The sequence below is a fragment of the Schistocerca serialis genome, chromosome 7, assembly GCF_023864345.2.
Source record: "Schistocerca serialis cubense isolate TAMUIC-IGC-003099 chromosome 7, iqSchSeri2.2, whole genome shotgun sequence".
NCBI classification, from domain to species: Eukaryota; Metazoa; Arthropoda; class Insecta; order Orthoptera; family Acrididae; genus Schistocerca; species Schistocerca serialis.
This window is the reverse complement of record NC_064644.1, coordinates 173,373,733-173,389,254: the sequence shown is the minus strand read 5'-3', so window position 1 is coordinate 173,389,254 and position 15,522 is coordinate 173,373,733.

Below are 15,522 nucleotides of genomic sequence, written 5' to 3'. Positions count from 1 at the left end.
TTAAAGCAAAAGTAGGTTTTAAGATCTCAATGTTTATATACCTCTTGAATCATACGTCGTCCGCACAGAGCGGCGACGCTGTTTGAGGCGCCATGTCTCGGATTGCGCGGCCTCTCCCGCCGGAGGTTGATGTCCTCTCTCGAACTTGGTTATGTTCTTAGCATAAGGTAGTTTAAGTTAGTTTAAGGGACCGATGACCTCAGCAGTTTGGTCCCATGGGAATTCACATACATTTGAACATTTTTTGTCGTAGAATGATATAATTTTGCAGGTACATTCAACGGTATATGAGGATACTACCTGTAAAGTGTGTAGCGAATAGAGTTCGTAGCTAACATGTAATACGTGAGAACTTCATATTTGATAATGAAGTTTGACCGCATGAACAGCGAAAATGTAGTAAGCGGTAAACTTTTCCCGTTCATCGTTTTGTGAAGGGTGTCAGCAATAAAATATTTTTTAGAGGTTCTAAATTGTGTGTAATATATGTTGGAAATCGCTAAGTGCCTCAGTCTCAAATACTTGGTGAATGGAGTTCTTTTAATTTGCGCTCTGTCAGTTACGCTGTCTCACAACAAACACACAGTTTCCTACTGCAGTACTGACCTTATTGCGTAAAGTTTTCAGCATAAGATTGTACCTCTTAATCAGTATTATGACAGAATTTTAATTTTTAAGTTGGGGCCATAATTACAAGAAATATTGAAAATCGGATTGTTGTTGTTGCTTCGCTGCAGCTGGTAAAGTGTCCCAGGTTCTGGGATAGCGTTTTGCTAATATAGATTGTAGACAAGTCGGGGAGGATTGGGGGATTACGTGACCGCCACTGCGTTGTCCGACAGAGTGTCGGCGGGCGACGAGAGTATATAACGGGATGATACTGATAGAAGAAAATATGCTTTCTCTTGGAAAATGCTCGAGGTATACGATAATGGAGTAATGTAAAGGATGAAATGACAGGTAATAACAATACTACTAACACAGTTATGAGTTTGTAAAAATATACAGTATTCATTGGTATAAAGAAGCATGTAACAGTAGAGTTGAAGTCTCAAAGGTGGTTGTTTAAGATGGAGTAAAACCCGTTTCTGCAATATCTGTCTCGTTATTTAAGTAAATTCTCGGGATTTTAATTTGCCTTTTATAGCATTATCATGGATATGTAAATTGTAGTTTATACTATTATCATAATGACTTTATGTTATTATATGATTTTAAAAAGTAGATTTTGTTGCTTTCAGGCTTCCGGTATGTTCATTAGACAATACTAATTGTTTGTCAGTTTGACCAATGTACAGTTTGGAGCAATGGAACTGTTGATCTGGCACACTCAGCGGGTTGTGAACTTGCCAGAAGCTTTCCTTTCTGTACGCTGTGGCTCAATTTGTTTCTTCAGCCGATCAGCGGTGTTAAAAGCTTTTTTCACGTCAGTTTCTTAAAACATTTCTCTATCTTGTCTAAGAGCTTATATATATAATTAATGGTAAGAAAACTTGTTTTCATATTTACTTAGATATTATTTATTACTTACATGATTTGAACTCCTTGTATAATCTGTCTACTAATTATTATCATAGTCAATGACCACAGCAGTTTGGTTTAGTACTTAGAGGTCAATAATAACATTATCTCAGGTCAGGCACAGTCAAATTTATTGTCCTTACTGATGTTCTATACCAATTACATAATAAATATGAATGTACAAAGCGAAAAATTTCCCTACCGAGTCAACATTATGTTCCTGTGATACGAGGAAACAATCTTCCTGTGTAGCTCTGAAAGTAGTTAGTGATGGTGATTACGGTGACTCAAATAACACGTATACAACAATGCTATCGCGTCACGGCACAATAACTCTTTGCGATAAGGTATGCACTGACCAAGCCTATAAAAATAGCTTTAAGGAATAACAAATAAAATAATACGACACTTAGAATGACGATAAAACGCTGGAATACTGCGATCAAAGCCAGAACAAGATCGATTCAGTAAAAATCGCACATAAGAGAAAAAATTAAGAAAACACAAAAGAAAACTCTAGCAGAATAAATGTTAATAAACAGATTAAAGCAATTTACTTGAATGAGACTGATGACCTTCTGATTATTAAACTAAAGGTCTTTAACAAACACTTTAATAAATGAGAGAATTCAGTGAGCAAGGTAGATAGTTTTAAATTGCTGTTACAAAAAAATTTAGTGGTTGCATGTGGGTTATTTCACTGACCCAACGAAACTAAGTTCTAATGACAAATACGAACGATAAAAATGCTATTACGAGTTATATTTTATTTTCAGCCTCCGATTGGTCATGAAATGGAAACCACAGAGAAAATCTAAAATGTTTTATTTCTACCATTTAGCTACAACTTCGGGCTTCTCTACATAGTCGCCGCTTTGCCTTGGACATTTTTTGTAGCACTTTCGAATACGCTGGTCATAGAAGGCAGCCACCTGTGGTTTACACTAATTCCCTACGCTCGTATGCATCTCGTTGTCTGTGTCAAAATGTCCTCACAGCCAGCGACAAATGTGAGCGAAGAGATCAAACTCATAGGGAGACAAGTCTGGGTTGGATAGTGGGTGATCAAACGCTTCCCGTCGAAAACGCTGCAGTTGTGTCACTCCCCATCGCAAACGCCTTAGAATTAGTGGCAAGATGGCCCAGTGGACAACCCGTCAAAAAGCGAATACAGATCTAGCATTAAACAGGAAGAAACTAACGAAACGAAACGAAGATACTTATGGTTTAGCTACTACAATCACAAAATTTCACGTGCTTAGTGTCAAAAATTTAATGTATTAACAGAAGATGTGCAACAACGAGCGAATTACAAGAACCACGGCGTCGTGTGTGGGTTTCACGGTACTGGACTGCAAAGTGGGGTATCCGTATTCAAATTTCCCTCGTAATCCTTTTTTTAATTTTTTGTCACAAAATTATGAACTTTCCATCTGGTCATTGACGTGTCTGTTCTCCTTCTGTAGGCTTGGAAATTGTGATACTGTATATAGGTCATAGAATATGAGTCTTGTGATAAGAATATACACACATCAAAAGAAGTTTAGCATAAACCCAATTCCCAGAACTCCTGAAGATAGACGTTGATTGTGGATATTGTATTACAGACACAGTTCCTTTGACAGTTCAGAGATGAGCAGCGCCTATCAGACGGATGGGGTCCGACAGCCGATTAGTTCCAGTCATTCCACAAGGAAGTAGGTACACGGCGCGTGTTGTCTGTAGTTTAACCATGGTTAGACAGTCAATAAAGCGGTTCGATCGCGTCCTCATTGTTATTTTGTTCCAGGAAGGGCTCTCGACAAGGGAAATGTCCAAGCGTCTCGGAATGAACCAAAGCGATGTTGTTCGGACATGGAGGAGATACAGAGAGGATCTGTCGATGACACGCCTTGCTCAGCCCAACAACAGGCCGAATGGATCGCTCATGATCTCACGTTCTCTTCACCGATGAGTGTCGCATATGCGTTCGACGTCGGAGACGTGTTTGGAGGCCACCCGGTCAGGCTGAACACCTGAGACACACTGTCCGGCGAGTGCAGCAAGGTGGAGGTTCCCTGCTGTTTTGGGGTGGCATTATGTGGGGCCGACGTACTCCGCTGGTGGTCATGGAAGGCCCGTAACGTCTGTACGATACGTGAATGTCATCCTCCGACCGATAGTGCAACCATATCGGCTGCCGAGGCATTCCTCTTCATGGGCGACAATTCGCGCCCCCATCGTGCACATCTTGTGAATGACTTCCTTCAGGATAAGGACATCGTTCGACTAGAGTGGGGGTGGGGGGGGGGGGGAGGAGGTTGAAAAAGCGATCCTGAAATCTGGTTTTTGTAGCTCAATGCAAGCGTAATGTCTGTGTGTGTCGGGTTGATATGGCTCTAATGCAGCAGGAAATGGCGATTTGCGTTCTCCTTTTTAAGGCGTGCACTTCTGTTACTGCTGTGCAGATCGTGTAGAGTAAGAGAGTGAACGTGTGAACGTATCTCGTACTGGACCATTGAGCTGCCATTGGTCCGATGTCGCGATGCATTTTTTCTTTTTCTTTTTTTTTTTAAGTGTTCTGAATAGTCTGGTGCGGTCAGCCACGAATTACTCTCCTATGTCATCTCTGCTTCTCAGAGTAGCATTTGCAAGCTACGTATCAATTATTTGCGGAAAGTATTCCTCTCTCTGCCTACCTCTACTGTTTTTATCCTCTACAGCTCCATCAAGTAAGTTAATCCTCAATGTCTTAACAGATGTCCTATCATCCTGTCCCTTCTTCTTGTCACCGTTTTCCGAATAGGCCTTTCCTCGAGGATGTTGCAGGGAATTTCATCATTCCTCAATTTATCAATACACCTAATTTTCACCATTGCTCTGTAGTACCACAACACAAATTCTTTCATTCTGTTTTCTTCCCGTTTATGCTGCCTAGGAAACAGAATTCCTTTACTTCGTCTACTTTGCTATCCCGAATTCTGACGCTGATTTCCACGCTGTTCGAACTGCTGTGGCTTCTCATTATTTTCGCCTTTTTCGATTTACTCTCAGTCCATATTCCGCAATGAGTAGAGTGTTCATTTCAATCAGTAATCCTGTAATTCTTCTTCCCCTTTACTGAGAATAGCAATGTCATTAGCGAATCTTATCACGGTGTGTAGAGGGCCATACTGAAAGTCGTGAGCAACCCATTGTTAAAATTCTAATTCCTGCAACGTAACTAAAACGATTGCAGGATCGTAGTCTAGAGACCTTACTCCACATGTTGCCATATTGTGACATCATTAACGTTTATCATGTGGCCACAAGCAGTACTTCCATAACTGCCGACATCAGTGTTTCGTTTCGACATCTTGCTGTCATTAAAGTCCTTGCCGAAGAAGGGAAACGTGCTGCTTAAATTTAACTCTGACTTCACTGTGCCCATCAAGATGTCTGCATGGGCACCAGCAGTGTTAAGAGTTGGGTGAGACATTTTAATGACGTAGAAACCAGCATCCAAGATGAGCCTCGAATCTGCCACCATCGAACTGCCTCCAGGAACGCAGTAAGGAAGGACCTGATGAGCTCGTTAGGGAAGAGAGGCGTGTGACAGTCAACTGAATCGCTGCAAAACTTGCAGTAGGGCACAGTGTAGTGCAAAAAAACGATTTAAAGCTTAAGTCACCGAACATTGTTCTGGCCATTGTGTCCCACGTTTATTGGCCGAAAACGACGAACTTCACAAAAGCACCATTGCCCTAAACGTTCTTCAAAGATTACAAAAGAAAGGTGATGTTTTGACAAATGCTGTGCACGCGATGAAAGCTGGTTCCATTATTACGAGCCTGAAACAAAATGCCATAGTATGCAATGGATTTGCCGCCGAGGAAGAAAGCGAAGACTGCACCATCTGCTTCGAAAGATGCGGGCACTGCCTTGTAGGATACACAAGGTTGTATTTATTATACGTGGATAAACCATAAATGTTTCCCGCTATATCCAGGTTGTTTTGAAACACTGTAGTGCACTGCGCGATATACACCGTGAAAGGACCATCCAGCAACAGGATAATGCGCGTCATCACACAGCTCCCTTCACTGTGGAGAAAATCAGGTGATTTACGTGGGGACTCTTCCACATCCGCCCTACACGCCCGAGTTGACACGCTACGACTTCAATTTTTTTTATGATTATCTTAAGGAACATATGTGAGCTCCACGATACTAGACAGTGGAAGTCTATTGAATGGGCATTCGTGACTAACAGCAACTCACTACGTTCAGTATCAGAGGTAACTAACGCTCAAAACCGTTACTGCTTGTGTTGGAAGCAAACCTGGTTTGCACTCATAGTGACACTACTGGCGCCATTCTTCTGCGACTGTCGCTAAATTTGAATAGACACCATCTTTCAGATGAAGAAGCACGTCTATCAACTTTTGTTTATGTAGCACATCTTCTTTTTGGTTTGCGATTTTTCTCTATCAGTGTACATACATACATACGGTGTAACGGGTATAATTGAGTAAGGCTGAATATCTATTTATGTGCAGTACCTTAATGTGTAGACAGATCGATGTGCTGATTGTTTTTCCTCTGCATCGAACAGTCTTCCAGCAAAGACGTCACTCAATTTACTAACCGTTGTTTTCTGAACGGTCGTAGCTGCATCACCAAGTAGACTACCACTATCAGTATCGACCAACTGTGTTGCATCCACGCGTACACACTTCAGAACCTGACCTGGTGCCCAGGAGAAAATAAACATTAATGGTTCGCTCTTGCCACATGTTGTTCCAGTCTCTTCTGTACCTAAGGCCCATCACCGTTCCCTTTGGATCACGTAATTCGGCGCTCTCCGATACACACGATCGAACAGCGGAGGAGTGGTACTCAAGCGTCAACTTTAGGTTACAATATCTCCGGATGTAATTAACATTTTACGATGCAACAAACGGCACTGATTACGTATTTGTTTATATGTTCAGATGTGCTAACAAAACTAACGGGGTTCCATTTAAAAAAACGTAGGTTTGTGTTAAAAAACATACATCCATGCATTTTTTTATGGTTTGTATTAACCAATTACAGTAGTCCCTCTCCTCACGTTCGGTCTGTGGAATCGATTCGTCAGTATTTGATGTGATTTACGAAAAATATCCAGCGGTAACGTTAGGTGACTCACCCTGTATAGAACATTTGTGATAGGTAAATGTAAACTTTGATTGTAAACGTAATAGTAGAAACTACACCTTCACGATATTTTTGAATATAAAAACGTTATTATGCAATGCGTAAGTTACAATGGACCCAAGGTTTCTACTTTCGTTCGTGTTATACATACCGTGTTGTGAAATCGGTTGATCCTTCTGAAACATCTTGTACCGTAGCGTTTCAACCTAAATTCGAGTGACTGACGGCTTACACACGTATAATTTATATTTCTATCAAGGAAATACTGGATATTCCGATCTCTAGGACAGTTAGTTACAAGGAAATACAATATGTAGATCATGATGGCTAAACTCTACGATAGCTAGTACTGTAAGGGCGGCCTGGCGAGGTAAAATATTCAGATTTCTAAGGCAGAATTTTTTTTCTGAATTAGCGTTCAGTTTCTGATTGCTACATTAAACCATACAAATGCATCATTGTAGTTAGATATACTCTACTTAAAATGTATAGGTAATGTATTGCTTAAAGCTGGGAGATATGGAATAAACGCTGTCCGAAATCTTCAAGATTTTAGTTATACACATGTTAAAGTATCATAAAGGGAGTTTTTTTTAGATAGGAAGCAGTGATCCAAAATAATATTTCAGAATGTATGAAATCTTGCAAGCACAATCCATATAGCGTCACATGCAAGTGAACTGCTGAACTTTAGCACAAAAAGTGCTAACCCATAGATGTCATGTAATATCCAACCTTGCCGCAATGAAACAGACTTTACGATCAGAGCGCCTAGTTATATGTGGGGTAGATCTTATAAAAATATTGTAGACTACGAAGTTTAGACACATCTGGGAACACAAATTTACATTGGTTTAGCATCATTTGAAAAATGACCATTGCGACGTTTTTTTTTTTTTTTTTTTACACTGAAACCCCAAGGAAAGTGGTATAGGCCTGTATATTCTAATACAAAGATATGTAAACAGGCAAAATACGGCGCTGCGGTCGCCAAATACCTATATAACACAACAAGTGTCCGGAACAGTTGTTAGATCCTGGTCAGAAGAGATCTCCATCACCTCGTACTCTTACAGATTTATGGACATCCTAGCAGATATCATGGTGTCAGTCCCTGCGTCACTTCTTCAGACATTAGTTAAGTCCATGCCACGTCCTGTTGAGACACTTTTGCGTGTTCGCGGGGGACCTACACGAAATTAAGCAGGTGTACCAGTTTCTTTGGCACTCAGTGTATAAGTTTTATCTTTTTATTTTCTCCGTCACTCCCACAACAACGTCTGAATTTCCGAATTCTAATCTTCTGTGTCTCCAAAACTTCTTATAATTAATTTAATCAAACTTATTTAATATCAACTAGGTCAGCTTAATTGAGCCGTTCGGTACATAGGCGACATTTGATCACTAGCATGCCTTTTCCTCTAACGGCGGAATCTATCTCTCTCTCAAAAATGGACGCTCATCGACTTTCTTTAAGTAATCTCAGATCAAGGTTACTCATAGAATTGCAATGAAAATAATTATTTAAAAAATGTATAATAAAATTTCTACTTAAGGTAGAAGGAGGAAAGCATATGAGATGTTTCAATCAGTTGTGCCTCACTGTTCATGGCTGATAGGAAAGCATATGAGATGTTTCAATCAGTTGTGCCTCACTGTTCATGGCTGATCGTTGAGAATGGAGCATTACTCGTAAAAGCAACTTACGGATATGCTTTAATTTAAAGATGGGAAGTAAGTACTGCCCAGAAATCTGAACGAATACAAAATTAAAAGGATCATAATGCGCGTCACCTTAAGACAAAAGGAAGTAATTGACGTTAATATCAACTGGATCGAACAGGCTAGAGAGAGCGAGAGAGAGAGAGAGGCAGCGTAAGTTTCAGACAAGAAACTGTTCACATTGAGAGCTTTCTGACCCGTCTGGGCCTTAGCGAGGCCTGACTGCGAGTGAAGCGCGGCACTGCGGCGGGCCTGGATGTTGGTAATCTTGGCCTGGTCTGAGCGTCGACTATAAAAGTGAGATACCGCTGCCACAGTCTATCGGTAAACTGAAGCGCGAGTAGGCGAGTCCCCATTCTCTCTATCCAACGACGTCTCAAGGAGCTACTACACGCTGTTTTACAACGGAATACCGGCCTTACCTCAGCGCGCCGTGTAATAAGGTACAAAGCAATGTTCACATACGCCCTGTAGTGTTTATTTTATTTTCTACTAATGTATACAGTAACAATGAGTACGTAAACGCGTCGTATCTGTCTATTTGTTTGAACACGCTTCTCCGAGCCCCTAGACGAATTTTCGTGGGATTTTCACAGATAACTTGTGCATAGTTTAGGCATCGAATTACAGAAAGAAAGATATCGCAGTTGAAAGTTTTATCCATACTAATTACAAACGCGAGACTAACTTTGTCTGTTACGTTTTCACATATAACCCGCTGAACCAGTTTTGATGAAATGCTTGAACACTGAAGGAAAACACAGGCTGCTTTAGCTTCAGTAAGTATGAACTGAAGGATACTTATTGATTTGAAGAACATTACGCGAAGGAGAGAAAAATATTTGCTCTTTGGAAAAGGTAATCCCTATATGATTTTTAATCTTTGCCGTGATTGTGAAAATGCTTTTATTGGTTGATATGATCATTGGGACAGCTTGGGAGAACACAGAGCGGATGACACACACCATGAGCTATGCTTACCTAAACTTGCAGACACGTGAGAGCAGCTGAAGTTATTGCATGTTGTAACGTACATGCAACCAATGTCTAACGTAGCTACAACAAATATGGCTATGTTCGTCAGTCAAAATGAACTCGATGACGAACTTGAGCATCAGTAAACGGAATCTAACCTGCATAACACTGTGTGCGTTGGCATGAGTGTCGGTTTCACTGTCATTCACTGTCATTCAACAGTTCGTTACACGTAAAACTTAAAACTAACTTTTGGATAAGCTATCTGAGCGCTTATACAAGTGATACAGGATGTGGATTGTGCATCGGAATCTACTGGATTTGGGTACATGACATGTTGCTATGTGTCAGTGACTCTGTTTTGGCCCTAAATTTTGCACTCACCTCTTTAGACGACTGCCTTTTTCCGTGTGGTTTACAGCAATACGCAGCAGCATGCAGCAGCAGCGGCTAAAGATTATTGTTACTAAGAACCAGTTTAATAAAAAGGACTTTCCTTGGGTAACGTTAACTAAAAAATAACTTGTAAGAAGGGATTTCATAAATTAAGTCTATTTAAATACTTAAGAAATTATCATGACCAAGTATTAATAATGGCGAAATATCCCACAATGACCGTATAAGTATCAATAATGGCTGAGTGCCAGACTAGCAAATTATTTCAATTTCAAAGTTACGTTAACATTTAATAACCACAGCATAGATGTAGAGAATAATTATTATTATTTGGAGGATAAGGAGGTTCCTTTAACAGAGAGGCAAAATATGGGATTATTGCAAACTCGGACTAACAATCACGAGCCTAACCCAGCGATTGGTTTGGCGCTATGCTTGCGAATTTTCCTTGAATTCCATCTTCAAGCGTAGTTAAACCTCTCCTGGCTATATAAATTATATCAGGCCTTGAGTGTGGTAAGATCTACCCCAACCGATGTGAGGGCAGTGTGACACGTCTTCTGTCTCCGAACTCTCGCGAGCTCTCGACCGACACTAGTACTTACACTCTCGCAGACAGACCTCGTCTCACAACATTACTTAGAATCGCGCTCCCATGTTTCATCCTCACATTGTTACTATCGACATCTGAGTGCTTATTTATTTCCAATTTTTTACAACGCAGAGAATAACGTTCGGTTGACTATATTGTTTTCAATGTAATGGAGAGTTCTGACACACTCCTTAGAACGTACCGTTATTTACTTAATCACTGTCACTGTCACTGTCAAAGGTACTGATATGAAAGAGCAGCTACGGGTAATAGCTTGTATGGAATAAGAAATTTGTAACTGATGTAATTAATTAACGCAAGAAACGTGAACCAAGAAAATCTAAGTTAATCACTGCACACTGCACTGCAGTGGAAGACGGCAAAATAATTCTTAGTCATCCTATACGCGAAAAGCGTCACTCAGCAGCCACAGATTACCATTCGGCAATATTACAAAGGGAAATGCTAAAACTGAACACAATGGACGTAAGTATTAAATGAAGATATCAAATTATGCATATCGACGTCACTGGTTCAGTGCAGCATTGCATGTGCGTACTCTGATTTTTTAAATGGCATTAATTTTAAAAAAAAAATGTTGCGGAACACCTTAAATTATACAGTTCTTAAACCAATAGTGTCACATTCATAAATAACATGTGAAGCTGGATCTGAACTGTACAGTAGACACGGAGTAACGTAGTTCATCCGGAACTAAGCCGGGCACAGAATAATGGCAATTTTGACTAATACCAGTCACTTAAATTGACGAGAACTAAATGTACTCCACAATCACTCGTATCATTTGTTCAAATCTGTGTGAATTCCTAAGGGACAAGACTGCTGAGGTCATCTGTCCCTAGACTTATACACTACTTAAACTAAATTATGCTAAGAACAACACACACGAGGGACGACTCGAACTTCCGGCGGGAGGGGCCGCACAAGCATTGACATGGCACTCCTAAACGCAAGGCCACTCCGCGCGGCACACGTACACGGATACCCCGAAATACATACGTTTTTCATATAAGGCGCATTGTGCTGCTACCTACTGCCAGGTACTCCATATCAGCGACCTCAGTAGTCGTTATACATGGTGAGAGAGCAGAATGGGGCGCTCCGCGGACTTCGAACTCACGGACTTCGAACTTGGTCAGGCTATTAGGCGTCATTTGTGTCGTACTTCTGTACGCGAGATTTCCACACTCCTAAACATCCCTAAGCCCACTGTTTCCGATGTGATAGTGAAGTGGAAACTTGAAGGGACACGTACATCACAAAAGCGTACTGGCCGACCTCGTCTGTTGACTGACAGAGACCGCCGACGTTCAAATGTGTGTGAAATCTTATGGGACTTAACTGCTAAGGTCATCGGTCCCAAAGCTTACACACTACTTACCCTAAAATATCCTAAGGACAGACACACAGCCGGTCGTTGTGGCCGAGCGGCTCTAGTCGCTTCAGTCCGGAACCGCGATGCTGCTTCGGTCGCAGGTTCGAATCCTGCCTCGTGCATGGATGTGTGTGATGTCCTTAGGTTAGTTATGTTTAAGAAGTTCTCTGTCTAGGGGACTGATGGCCTCAGATGTTAAGTCCCATAGTGCTTAGAGCCATTTGAACCATTTTTTTTAACAAACACACACACCCATGCCCGAGGGAGGACTCGAACCTTCGCCGGGACCAGAGACCGCCGACAGTTGAAGAGGGTCGTAATATGTAATAGGCAGACATCTATCCAAACCATCACACAGTAATTCCAAATTGCATAAATATACACTGAAAATACTTTGACAGTTAGGCTGGAGGTGAGTAAACTTGGATTTCATGGTCGAGTGGCTGCTCATAAGCCACACATGACGCCGCTAAATGCTAAACGCTGGACGATTGAACAGTGGAAAAACGTTGTGTAGAGTGATGAATCACAGTCCACAATGTGGCGATCCGATGGCACGGTTTGTGTATGGCGAATGCCCGATGAACGTCATCTGCCAGTGTGTGTAGTACCAACAGAAAAATTCGGAAGGGGTGGTGTTACGCTGTTGTCATTCATTTCATGGAGGGGACTTGCACCCCTTGTTTTGCCTGGCACTATCATAGCACAGGCCTTCGTTGATATCTTAAGCACCTTCTTTCTTCCCACTGTTGAAGAGCAATTCGTGGATGGCAGTTGCATCTTTCAACACGATCTAACACCTCTTCATAATGCATGGCCTGTGGCGGAGTGGTTGCGCGACAATAACATCCCTGTGATGGACTGTCCTGCACAGAGTCCTGACCTGAATCCTATAGAATACCTTTGGGATGTTTTGGAACGCCGACTTGGTACCTCTCCTCAGTGCAGCACTCCGCGAAGAATGGGCTACCGTTCCCCAAGATACCTTCCAGCACAGGATTGAACGTATGCTTGCGAGAGTGGAAGCTGTCATCAAGGGTAAGGATGGGCCGACACCATTTTTAATTCCAGCATTACCTATGGAGGGCGCCACGAACTTGTAAGTCGTTTTCAGCCAGGTATCCGAATACATTTGATCACATAGTGATTTACGATGCAGCATGTGTCACCATACCCCTCTACTCTTTTCCAAATTTTGGGTTTAGATACGAAAGATATTTCTGTGCGACAATAAATATTACGCGATCTCATTGAGACACGCCAACAAGTAAATTATGCGTAATTCTAACGGATTACGTGGTACATACAGACCATAAGCACCACGTAAAAAAGCTATTAAGTGTGATCTGTTTTGATATGACACACACGTGCATGTACAGAGGTTGGACAAAAATGTGGAAATATGGCGAGAAATGCTTGCTTCAACTGAAATACAGGTGCTAACCAAGCCTGCATGTTGCTCTGGCCATGTCTTTAATACCTCGCAAGTGTCAGTCGCGGTTAGAACAGTGTTCTGTGTAGTTGTAAGTGCATTGTGTCAAAGGTAAGTGAATTCGATCGAGGACAAATTGTTGGCGTTTTTGTAAAGGGGAACCGTATTTAAGAGGTGTACCACACACAAGGAAAGTGGAAAAGCATCATTCGCTAAGTTACGACGCAGCGGAACTGTGTGTTGAACAATCAAGGCGAGCTGTGATGGTAGAGAATTGTGATGAAAAGAAAAGAGTACGAAAGCTGCAAAAGTCACTGCAGAACTGGAAGTCACACTGGCGAATTGTGGCAGCACCTAAACAGAACGAAGGGAGCTTCGTAAGCCGGGAACTGCAGGGCGAGCTGAAACTGCCCGTAACAGGTAAATGTAGTGCCGGAAGCATAAAACCCGAACGATGGAGCAAAGGAGGGAAGCCACTTGCTTGGATAAGTCTTTTTTCTCAATGTTCCCACCTGCTGGCCGAGTTTACGTCCCGAGAGTGAGTGAATGTTCGCTGATGATCTGGGCAGCCACATTGTGATATCCCATGGAACCCAAGGTTACTTTGCAACGTCACGCTACTGTCAGGGATTTGTGACCATTTTGTTGATCAAGGCCATTCTGTGGTACAAGGGCGTTCAAAAAGTTTTGGACAGTCATCTCTAGTTTTTTTTATTTTTGCAGGAGGAGAATGAATTAATTTTTAACATACTTGGAACATTTAGCTATACATTGAGCCTACTCAATGTAGCCTCCATCAGCTGTGACGCATCTGGCCCAACGTCCTTTCCATGATATAAATGCTCTTTGATAAAATTCTGGGGACTGACTTTTACACCATCGCTTGACACAGGAAATAAGGTCTTTCTCGCTATGAAATGTTTTACCGCACAGGCGGGCCTTCAGGCAACCAAGGAGGTAAAAACCAGACTGAGCCAAGTCCGGACAGTAGGGAGGATGAGAGACAATTTTCCAACCCATTTTCCTGATTTTCTCCTGCGTCATAAGGGTTGTATGGGGCTTGGCATTGTCATGATATAGTCTGATGAGCTGACCCTGAAGCTGTGGTCTATAGGTCTTGATGGCACATCGCAGCTTGTCCAGTGACAAATAGTAACGGTCCCGGTTAATTGCGAATTCCAAAAAGTCAATGAAAATGACACCACACTGATCCCAGAAGACGGAAGCCATCACTTTTCGGCCTGCTGTTCGTGAAAGTCTTGGTTTCTTCTTCCGAGAGGAACCCGGATGACGCCACTCCATGGATTGAGTTTTGCTCTCATGTTTCATCCTGGATAATGACACCGTCAAAACACTGTTTCCACTCTTCAGTAAAGGTTTTCATGAGACCCTCGCACACATTCTTCCGCATCGTTTTCATTTCTCAAATGGCTCTGAGCACTATGGGACTTAACTTCTGAGGTCATCAGTCCCCTAGAACTTAGAACTACTTAAACCTAACTAACCTAAGGACATTACACACATCCATGCCCGAGGCAGGATTCGAACCTGTGACCGTAGCGGTCACGCGGTTCCAAACTGAAGCGCTTAGAACCGCACGGCCACACCGGCCGGCTTCATTTCTCTTGTCAATAATCTAGACACCCAACGTGCACATATTTTTCTGTATCCTACTGACTGTACCAGTGATATCAAACTACCCAATGACAAACGAGTCGTTTCAGCAAGCTGGCGTGTCGTCACACATTTGTCAGTTTGGATGATTTGATCAATGGTCTCCTTAATCACTTCACTCACTGCCGTCGATGGTCTACCACATAGTGGATTGTCCAGTAGGGAGAAATCACCTTCTTTAAACCTCAGCTTCCACCGCTGGATACTGCTGCAATCCACTGTGTCCTCTCCATAAACAGGCAGCATCTTCATGTGAATCGATGTGGCAGAGTCATGTCCGGTCCATTATGGCTCACCTGTAAATAAAAGAAAATACTTTTATACACCAACTTATAGCTAAATGTTTCAAGTATGTTCACAAAAAATTTCATTCTTCTCTTGCAAAAAATAAAAAAAATTAGAGACGACTGTGCAAAACTTTTTGAACTCCCTTTGTACAATATATGTTCCCCCGTGATGATGCTGTGTCACTAGACGGCAGGCCCCTATTCACACAGCTCGCATCGTGCAGAACTAATTCTGTGAGCACGAGGTTGAATTGTCATAGCATCTCCCCTGACCACCGCAATTCCTGATCACAGTATCAGTGAAAATTTGTGGTCTACATTGGAGAGGAGGATGCGTGATCTCCATCCATTTTCATCAGCGTTATCTGATC